The following is a 9,937-nucleotide window of genomic DNA, read 5'->3' on the forward strand; positions in this document are numbered from 1 at the left end:
GTATCGCTGTTGCTATAATCTCGCACTTTGAAGTTATTAATATCAAGCGCTTCTGTTATTGATTGCAAATATTGTGGTGGATGACTGTGCCATCTGCAGGAACCACATCATGGATCTCTGTAAGTTTCTCTACTTCGATTTATGATCTTTCACTTTTAAAATATTTTTGTTTGTTGGTTTTAGGTATCAAGTGCCAAGCTAAATCAAGCTAGTGCAACTAGCGAGGAATGCACTGTGGCTTGGGGTAATGTTTCGGTACCATACTCTGATCTTGTTCTTCCTGTTTTAAACATTAATTGCTGATTCAGTGTGAAATAATGTTTTCTCAAATCAGCAATACTGTTAAAGCAAGCTAATGTTCAGTTAGTTTGGTTAGTTTTGTAAGTTTATACTTAAGCTGATACAGTGATGTGTTATGAATATTCCTCAAATCGAATTAACTGAAGTAGTTTTAGGAATTGAAATGCCAAGGAAAAAGAAACAGCTTTTGATTTTTTATACAGTGATGTGTCATGGTTTTTGATACAACTGAAACAGCTTTAAAGGCAATAATTAAGTTCTTCTTGCTCTCTAATTACATGCATTTATATATGAATGATTATTTGCATTCTGTTTTTATTCAGAGTTTATGGAAGCTGTAGAAGCAAAATCATCTTCTTCATCTGGGTATGGTTCTATGGTAAGCGTCCATGGGTATTTAGAGGAAGGTAATTCATTAGGTCTGCAAAATTGTAACAATGAATCTTTCTCTAAGTGTTGTTTATGTATGTTCTTTCATTAACTGTTCTGTTTCTTTGTTTATCAGTGCCTTGTATTAACTCCATCTTGTGAAGGCAGAGAAAGCTAGAAGATACATTCCAAGAGAATTCAAATTGGCTGAAGCTTTTGGGTAGGTCCAATATTGTAATTTTCTCTCTTTAGATTATAAAAGCAGCAATTCTTTTATGGGTTTGAGTCTTTAGGCAATTTGTAAATATTAAATTCAAGAAATGTCGTCAGTTTAGAAGACTAACTGTTGATGACGTGAACAAAGGGATATTTTTGTTTGGTTAATTTTCAAGACTGGTAAAATCATTCTAAAATCTTTTGAATTTTGATAGGACTTGTAAATTATGTTAAACTTTGAAACTAAACAGATGTTGCATTAATTATTACTTGATTATTCTTTTTTAAAAGACCATGAAAGCTAGTTTGGAGGGCCAAAGCTATCTAGATGTTCCTGCAACATAAATGGTGCATGAGCAACTTTGGGTAGATAAATATGCACCAAAGTCATTTACTGAGCTTCTTAGTGATGAACAAACAAATCGTGAGGTACATCTCTAGTATGAAATTTTGTAAGACCCAAGACTTTTGAAAAGTCCTATTTTAAACTAATCTCAAATCATATATTTATTTATATTTTTAATTTCATAAATTATCTTATTGAAGGTAATTAAAGGTAGTTTTGATTAATTGGATTTGAAATAAATTAGGGTTTTCATCCAAACTCTATAATTATGGATTAATTTTCTATTTACAACTTAAAGTTCTAGAAATCCAAAAATTATGAGTTTGGCTATTTAAATTAAGATTTTATCTAATTTTACAATTATTGAATTATTTTCTATATTTAAATTATAAAGTTGGTAGTTATGAAATAAAAATAATTTTATATGATTTGGATTACATAATTAATATTTTTATATATTAATACTGCTGTTTTCGAAAAAAGAGGAATTAATTATATTAATTCAAATTTTTAGATTCGAACAGTTTATTGAAAGTAATTTGTAAAAATGATGAACAAGTAGTATTTCTATACATTATTATTGTTGGATTAAAATCTATTTCTAATTACCATATTATCCCTACTCTTATATGAAATTACAAAATTATCCTTGAACCAAATTTTACCCTAATCCTAAAAGTCAACACACACAACCCTAACCCTGAAAACCCTACCCGGTTCCCTGACCTGGTACACACTAGTGCACCCAACCCTCCAGCAGTAGTAGCTGCAAACCTAATGAAGAAAAGAAAGAAAGGGGAAGCAGGGGAGGGGTTCCATGGAAGTAGAGTGAGGGACGAGGAGGAAAGGCAGCGCGGTGGGTGTCACTGCCACCGTCGCCGCCATTGCCGTCCGTCCATGGAGCCTTGTGTCGGGGCGGAGGAGAGGAGGAGGGAGCTCGCCGTCGCGTCACCACGTCGCCATCGAGCTCGCTTCCGCCGCTGCCCATGAAGCCCTCGCCGTCGCAGGTCAGATCTGAAGCGCGAGAGGAGGCCGCGAAGGAGGAGCCGCACCACCCTTGTCGCCCGAGATCGCCGCCGCTGCTGGGTTCTGTCGCCGCCTTCTTGCCTCTGCCGGCGAACACGAAGAGAGAGAGATCGGACAGAGAGAGAAGACTCATGAGGGAGTCACCGCAGGAAGGAGTTCGCCGCCGCGTCCCGTTGCCTGCGCCGCCATCATTCATCCTCCTTGCTGCCCGACGCTGTCGCCGTTCGTGAAGAAGAGAGGGAGCTCGCGTTGCCATTAGATCCGCCGTTCCTCACCGTTTCTGTTGCCGCCGCCGCCGCGGGGAGCTGCGCCTCTATGTTTCTGGCCACCGGAAAACCTCGTCGCCGTCGCCAGAAAAACTGCCGGTAAGGGTTTATGTTGGTCTTCATTTCCTTTGGGTTTCCGGAAGCTTCATTGTCGCTATATGTTAGTTTCAGCTATCGTCGCCGGAGATCTGGTCACCGCCGCCACTCAAGGTGGTTACCGGGGCTGCTGCTAAGCCGGTTCAATGAACGCTGCTGGTTCGTTTTCATAGTTCGGTAAGTAGTTGTGTTTTAGAAAACCCTGCATTAGTATCCTATTATATTTAGTTATAAATTCTGAGGTCTTGGTAACGTAGGTTTGAGTTCTGTATGTTGCGTGTTACTTTTAAGTTGCTGTGAGTACTGCGAAAGTGATCAGAGACCGAGTTGTGGTTTGCTGTTGATCTCGAGTTAAGACGAAACGTACTCAGTGAGGCGTTTGGGATATGGTTTTGTGTCTTGAGGTAGGGGCTTTCAATACAAACTGATTTATTTTAAATTAGAAATTGTTATAAATGGATATGTTGTACGAAATGTATTTCTGGTGGTTATGTGAGTGGTGCGCGAAATTGTGAACTATACTTTTTCACAACTCTCATAATCCCCGGTAATGGCTCCAAGAACTTGGTGGCTCAATACCATGGCATTACACAACTTCGCACAACTAACCAGCAAGTGCACTGGGTCGTCCAAGTAATAAACCTTACGCGAGTAAGGGTCGATCCCACGGAGATTGTTAGTATTGAAGCAAGCTATGGTCATCTTGTAAATCTTAGTCAGGCAAACTCAAATGTATATGGTGATGAACGAAAATAACATAAAAGATAAAGATAGTGATACTTATGTAATTCATTGGTAGGAACTTCAGATAAGCGTATGAAGATGCCTTCCCTTCCGTCTCTCTGCTTTCCTACAGTCTTCATCCAATTCTTCTTACTCCTTTCCATGGCAAGCTCGTGTAGGGTTTCACTGTTGTCAGCAGCTACCTCCCATCCTCGCAGTGAAAGCTAATGCACACACTCTGTCACAGTGCTGCCAATCACCGGTGTGGTTCCCTCCCCTACCGGAATAGAATCCAGTGATTCTTTTGCGTCTGTCACTAACGCCCAGTAAGTTACAGGTTTGAAGCACGTCACAATCATTCAGTCATTGAATCCTACTCAGAATACCACAGACAAGGTTAGACCTTCCGGATTCTCTTGAATGCTGCCATCAGTTCTTGCCTATACCACGAAGATTCCGATTAAAGAATCCAAGAGATATTCACTAAGCCTCAAATGCTTGTAGAACAAGAATGGTTGTCAGTCACTTTGTTCATGGGTGAGAATGGTGATGGGCGTCAATCATCACCTTCATCAAGTTGAAGAACAAGTGATATCTTGGAACAAGAACAAGAGGAATTGAATGGAAGAACAATAGTAATTGCATTAATACTCGAGGTACAGCAGAGCTCCACACCTTAATCTATGGTGTGTAGAAGCTCCACCGTTGAAAATACATAAGCATAAGGTCTAGGCATGGCCGAATGGCCAGCCTCCCAAAGAGGGTTCCATCATCAAAACATGATCAAAAGATATATAGATCCAAAGACTTCTAATACAATAGTCAAAGGTCCTACTTATAGAAAACTAGTAACCTAAGGTGTACAGAAATGAGTAAATGACATAAAAATCCACTTCCGGGCCCACTTGGTGTGTGCTTGGGCTGAGCAATGAAGCATTTTTCGTGCAGAGACTCTTCTTGGAGTTAAACGCCAGCTTTAGTGCCAGTTTGGGCGTTTAACTCCCATTTGGGTGCCAGTTCCAGCGTTTAACGCTGGGATTTCCTGAGGTGACTTTGAACGCCGGTTTGGGCCATCAAATCTTGGGCAAAGTATGGACTATCATATATTGCTGGAAAGCCCAGGATGTCTACTTTCCAAAGCCGTTGATAGCGCGCCAATTGGGCTTCTGTAGCTCCAGAAAATCCACTTCGAGTGCAGGGAGGTCAGAATCCAACAGCATCTGCAGTCCTTTTTGGTCTCAGAATCAGATTTTTGCTCAGGTCCCTCAATTTCAGCCAGAAAATACCTGAAATCACAGAAAAACACACAAACTCATAGTAAAGTCCAGAAAAGTGAATTTTAACTAAAAACTAATAAAAATATAATAAAAACTAACTAAAAGATACTAAAAACATACTAAAAACAATGCCAAAAAGTGTATAAATTATCCGCTCATCACAACACCAAACTTAAATTGTTGCTTGTCCTCAAGCAACTGAAAATCAAATAAGATAAAAAGAAGAGAATATACTATAGACTCCAAATTATCAATGAAACTTAGCTCCAAATTAGATGAGCGGGACTAGTAGCTTTTTGCCTCCGAACAGTTTTGGCATCTCACTTTATCCTTTGAAATTCAGAATGATTGGCTTCTTTAGGAACTCAGAATCCAGATAGTGTTATTGATTCTCTTAGTTAAGTATGATGATTCTTGAACACAGCTACTTATTGAGTCTTGGCCGTGGCCCAAAGCACTCTGTTTTCCAGTATTACCACCGGATACATACATGCCACAGACACATAATTGGGTGAACCTTTTCAGATTGTGACTCAGCTTTGCTAAAGTCCCCAATTAGAGGTGTCCAGGGTTCTTAAGCACACTCTTTTTGCCTTGGATCACAACTTTATTTTTTTTCTTTTTCTTTTTCTTTTTCTTTCTCTCCTTTTTTTTTCGTTTTTCTCTCTCTCTTTTTTTTTTTTTGTATTCACTGCTTTTTCTTGCTTTAAGAATCATTTTTATGATTTTTCAGATCCTCAGTAACATGTTTCCTTTTTCATCATTCTTTCAAGAGCCAACAATTTTAACATTCATGAACAACAAATTCAAAAGATATATGCACTGTTCAAGCATACATTCAGAAAACAAAAAGTGTTGTCACCACATCAAACTAATTAAGCTAGTTTTAAAGATGAATTTGAAATCCTGTACTTCTTGTTCTTTTGTGATAAAAACAGTTTTCTTTTAAGAAAGGTGATGGATTCATAGGACATTCATAACTTTAAGGCATTGATACTAAGACACTAATGATCATAAGACACAAACATGGACAAACATAAGCATAAAATTCGAAAAACAGAAGAATAAAGAACAAGGAAATCAAAGAACGGGTCCACCTTAGTGATGGCGGCTCTTTCTTCCTCTTGAAGGTCCTATGGAGTGCTTGAGCTCCTCAATGTCTCTTCCTTGTCTTTGTTGCTCCTCCCTCATGATTCTTTGATCTTCTCTTAATCTCACTGAAAGGATGATGGAGTGTTCTTGATGCTCCACCCTTAGTTGTCCCATGTTGGAACTCAATTCTCCTAGGGAGGTGTTTAGTTGCTCCCAATAGTCTTGTGGAGGAAAGTGCATCCCTTGAGGTATCTCAGGGATCTCATGATGAGGGGGGTCTCTTGTTTGCTCCATCTTTTTTTTCTTAGTGATGGGCTTGAGGTCATGCCTTCTCAGTTGAACCGGCTTTGGATGCCATAAATGGTTATGGAAAAGCAAAAAGCAATGCTTTTACCACACCAAACTTAAAAGGTTTGCTCGTCCTCGAGCAAAAGTAGAAAGAAGAGAGTAGAAGTAGAAGGAATGAGGAAGAAGGGAATGGCTTTGTGTTCGGCCAAAGAGAAGGGGAGAAGTGGTGTTTAGGTTGTGTGAAGATGAAGGGGTGAAGAAGGGTTTATATATGGGTGTTGAGGTGATTGGTGAATGGGTGAAGAAGAGAGAGGGTGGTGGGGTTGGTGGGGATCCTGTGGGGTCCACAGATCCTTAGGTGTCAAGGAAAAGTCATCCCTGCACCAAATGGCACTCAAAAACACGTTTTGAGCTAATTCTGGCGTTAAACGCCGGGCTGGTGCCCCTTTCTGGCGTTTAACGCCAGGTTCTTGCCCCTTCCTGGCGTTTAACGCCAGTCTGGTGCCCTTTTCTGGCGTTAAACGCCCAGAATGGTGCCAGACTGGGCGTTAAACGCCCAACTGCTAGCCTCACTGGCGTTTAAACGCCAGTGAGTTCTTCCTCCAGGGTGTGCTGTTTTTCTTCCTATTTTTCATTCTGTTTTTGCTTTTTTCATGGATTTTGTGACTTCTTATGATCATCAACCTACAAAAAAGATAAAATAACAAAGAAAATAGTTAACTATAAAACATTGGGTTGCCTCCCAACAAGCGCTTCTTTAATGTCATTAGCTTGACAGAGGACTCTCATGGAGCCTCACAAAAGATCAGAGCAATGTTGGGACCTCCCAACACCAAACTTAGAGTTTGAATGTGGGGGTTCAACACCAAACTTAGAGTTTGGTTGTGGCCTCCCATCACCAAACTTAGAGTTTGACTGTGGGGGCTCTGTTTGACTCTGAGTTGAGAGAAGCTCTTCAAGCTTCCTTTCCATGATGACAGAGGGATATCCTTGGGTCTTAAACACCAAGGATTCTTCATTCACTTGAATGATCAACTCTCCTCTATCAACATCAATCACAGCCTTTGCTGTGGCTAGAAAGGGTCTGCCAAGGATGATGGATTCATCCATGCACTTCCCAGTCTCTAGGACTATGAAATCAGTAGGGATGTAATGGTCTTCAACTTTTACCAGAACATCCTCTACAAGTCCATAGGCTTGTCTTCTTGAGTTGTCTGCCATCTCTAGTGAGATTTTTGCAACTTGCACCTCAAAGATCCCTAATTTCTCCATTACAGAGAGGGGCATGAGGTTTACACTTGACCCTAAGTCACACAAGGCCTTCTTGAAGGTCATGGTGCCTATGGTACAAGGTATGGAAAACTTCCCAGGGTCTTGCCTCTTTTGAGGTAATTTCTGCCTAGACAAGTCATCCAGTTCTTTGGTGAGCAAAGGAGGTTCATCCTCCCAAGTCTCATTTCCAAATAACTTGTCATTTAGCTTCATGATTGCTCCAAGGTATTTAGCAACTTGCTCTTCAGTGACATACTCATCCTCTTCAGAGGAAGAATACTCATCAGAGCTCATGAAAGGCAGAAGTAAGTCCAATGGAATCTCTATGGTCTCATTTTGAGCCTCAGATTCCCATGGTTCCTCATTAGGGAACCCATTGGAGTTCAATGCACGCCCATTGAGGTCTTCCTCAGTGGCGTTCACTTGCTCTCCTTCCTCTCCAAATTCGGCCATGTTTATGGCTTTGCACTCTCCTTTTGGATTTTCTTCTGTATTGCTTGGGAGAGTACTTGGAGGGAGTTCAGTGATTTTCTTACTCAGCTGTCCCACTTGTGCCTCCAAATTTCTAATGGAGGACCTTGTTTTATTCATGAAACTTTGAGTGGTTTTAATTAGATCAGAGACCATGGTTGCTAAGTCAGAGGGGTTCTGCTTAGAGTTCTCTGTCTGTTGCTGAGAAGATGATGGAAAAGGCTTGCCATTGCTAAACCTGTTTCTTCCACCATTATTGTTGAAACCTTGTTGAGGTCTCTCTTGATTCTTCCATGAGAGATTTGGGTGATTCCTCCATGAAGGATTGTAGGTGTTTTCATAGGGTTCTCCCATGTAATTCACCTCTTCTATTGAAGGGTTCTCAGGATCATAAGCTTCTTCCTCAGATGAAGCTTCCTTAGTACTGCTTGGTGCATTTTGCATCCCAGACAGACTTTGAGAAATCATATTGACTTGTTGAGTCAATATTTTGTTCTGAGCCAATATGGCATTCAGAGTATCAATCTCAAGAACTCCTTTCTTCTGACTAGTCCCATTGTTCACAGGATTCCTTTCAGAAGTGTACATGAATTGGTTATTTGTAACCATTTCAATCAGTTCTTGAGCTTCAGTAGGCGTCTTCTTCAGATGAAGAGATCCTCCAGAAGAGCTATCCAAAGACATCTTGGACAGTTCAGAGAGACCATCATAGAAAATACCTATGATGCTCCATTCAGAAAGCATATCAGTGGGACACTTTCTGATCAATTGTTTGTATCTTTCCCAAGCTTCATAGAGGGATTCTCCTTCCTTCTGTCTGAAGGTTTGGACTTCCACTCTAAGCTTACTCAATTTTTGAGGTGGAAAGAACTTTGCCAAGAAGGCATTGACTAGCTTTTCCCAAGAGTCCAGGCTTTCTTTAGGTTGAGAATCCAACCATGTTCTAGCTCTGTCTCTTACAGCAAAAGGGAATAGCATCAGTCTATAGACCTCAGGGTCTACCCCATTAGTCTTGACTGTGTCACAGATTTGCAAGAATTCAGCTAAGAACTGATGAGGATCTTCCAATGGAAGTCCATGGAACTTGCAATTCTGTTGCATTAGAGAAACTAATTGAGGCTTAAGCTCAAAGTTGTTTGCTCCAATGGCAGGGATAGAGATGCTTCTCCCATAGAAATCGGGAGTAGGTGCAGTAAAGTCACCCAGCACCTTCCTTGCATTGTTGGCATTGTTGTTGTTTTCGGCTGCCATGAGTTCTTCTTCCTTGAAGAGTTCGTTCGGGTGCTCTAAAGAGAGTTGTGCTTTGGCTTCTCTTAGCTTTCTCTTCAAGGTCCTTTCAGGTTCAGGATCAGCCTCAACAAGAATGCCTTTGTCTTTGCTCCTGCTCATAAGAAAGAGAAGGAAACAAGAAAATGTGGAATCCTCTATGTCACAGTATAGAGATTCCTTGAAGTGTCAGAGGAAAAGAAGAGTAGAAGACAGAAGTGGAAAATTCGAACTTATCAAAGAAGATGGAGTTCGAATTTTGCATTAAGGGATAGTGTTAGTCCATAAATAGAAGGATGTGAGAAGGAGGGAAGTAATTTTCGAAAATTAAGTGGAAAATTTAAAAAAAATATTTTTGAAAAACATTACTTAATTTTCGAAAATGAAAAGGGAAAAGAAATCAAATGATTTTTGAAAAAGATTTTGAAATTAGAAATCAGAAACATTTGATTGAAAACTATTTTGAAAAAGATGTGGTTAAGAAGATATGATTGGTTTTAAAAAGATGTGATTGAGAAGATATGATTTGAAAACAATTTTAAAAGATATGATTTGAAAACAATTTGAAAAGATATGATTTTAAAAATTAATGACTTGCCTAACAAGAAAAGATATGAATCAAACATAAAACCTTCCTCAACAGAAAAGGCAAAAAATGTTCAATCAAATCATTAATTGTTAATAAGTATTTTTGAAAAAGGAAAGAAATTGATTTTGAAAAAGATTTGATTGAAAAGATTTGATTTGAAAAAGATTTGATTTTGAAAAACTTTGAAAACTTAAAAAAAATTGATTTTGAAAACAAAATCTTCCCCCTTGTGCCATCCTGGCGTTAAACGCCCAGAATGGTATCCATTCTGGCGTTTAACGCCCAAAATGCTACCCTTTTGGGCGTTAAACGCCCAACCAGGTACCCTGGCTGGCGTTTA

The 9,937-nt window shown here is 39.7% G+C and overlaps 1 non-coding gene across 1 annotated transcript; it reads left to right on the forward strand.

The window, feature by feature from the left end:
* Positions 1-8,480: 8,480 nt before the first annotated feature.
* LOC112793452 (small nucleolar RNA R71) lies at positions 8,481-8,588 on the forward strand. Its single transcript, XR_003198142.1, has one exon. It is a non-coding gene; the product is annotated as a small nucleolar RNA R71 (small nucleolar RNA).
* Positions 8,589-9,937: the final 1,349 nt, after the last annotated feature.

Source organism: Arachis hypogaea, chromosome 3 (genome assembly GCF_003086295.3).
Source record: "Arachis hypogaea cultivar Tifrunner chromosome 3, arahy.Tifrunner.gnm2.J5K5, whole genome shotgun sequence".
Taxonomy (NCBI): domain Eukaryota; kingdom Viridiplantae; phylum Streptophyta; class Magnoliopsida; order Fabales; family Fabaceae; genus Arachis; species Arachis hypogaea.